Source organism: Lichenostomus cassidix, unplaced genomic scaffold (assembly GCF_008360975.1).
Source record: "Lichenostomus cassidix isolate B80296 unplaced genomic scaffold, HeHo_3.0 HiC_scaffold_38, whole genome shotgun sequence".
Classification (NCBI taxonomy): Eukaryota; Metazoa; Chordata; class Aves; order Passeriformes; family Meliphagidae; genus Lichenostomus; species Lichenostomus cassidix.
The window spans coordinates 329,125-329,997 of record NW_028147440.1 but is presented as its reverse complement, the minus strand read 5'-3'; positions in this window follow the sequence as shown (position 1 = coordinate 329,997).

Sequence of the window (873 nt, the reverse complement as noted above, 5' to 3'; positions counted from 1 at the left end):
GTCATTCCCAGTCCAAACCAGTCCCTCCCAGTCCAAACCAGTACAAACCAGTACCCACCCGTGTCTCTGGGCTCCGTTTTGGGTCAGTAAAGTGGAATAACACAAATTATGGGCGATCCCAGTATAAACCAGTATAAACCAGTCCAAACCAGTCCCCTTTCGGGTCATTCCCAGTCCCTCCCAGTCCCTCCCAGTACAAACCAGTACAAACCAGTACCCACCCGTGTTTCTGAGCTCCGTTTTGGGTCAGTAAAGTGGAATAACACAAGTTGTGAGCGATCCCAGTATAAACCAGTCCAAACCAGTACAAACCAGTACAAACCAGTACCCACCCGTGTTTCTGAGCTCCGTTTTGGGTCAGTAAAGTGGAATAACACAAGTTGTGAGCGATCCCAGTATAAACCAGTCCAAACCAGTACAAACCAGTCCCATTTTGGGTCATTCCCAGTACAAACCAGTACAAACCAGTACAAACCAGTACCCACCCGTGTCTCTGGACTCCATTTTGGGTCAGTAAAGTGGAATAACACAAGTTGTGAGCGATCCCAGTACAAACCAGTATAAACCAGTATAAACCAGTATAAACCAGTCCCATTTCGGGTCATTCCCAGTCCCTCCCAGTACAAACCAGTACAAACCAGTACAAACCAGTACAAACCAGTACCCACCCGTGTCTCTGGACTCCATTTTGGGTCAGTAAAGTGGAATAACACAAGTTGTGAGCGATCCCAGTACAAACCAGTATAAACCAGTATAAACCAGTATAAACCAGTCCCATTTCAGGTCATTCCCAGTCCCTCCCAGTACAAACCAGTACAAACCAGTACAAACCAGTACCCACCCGTGTCTCTGAGCTCCGTTTTGGGTCAATAA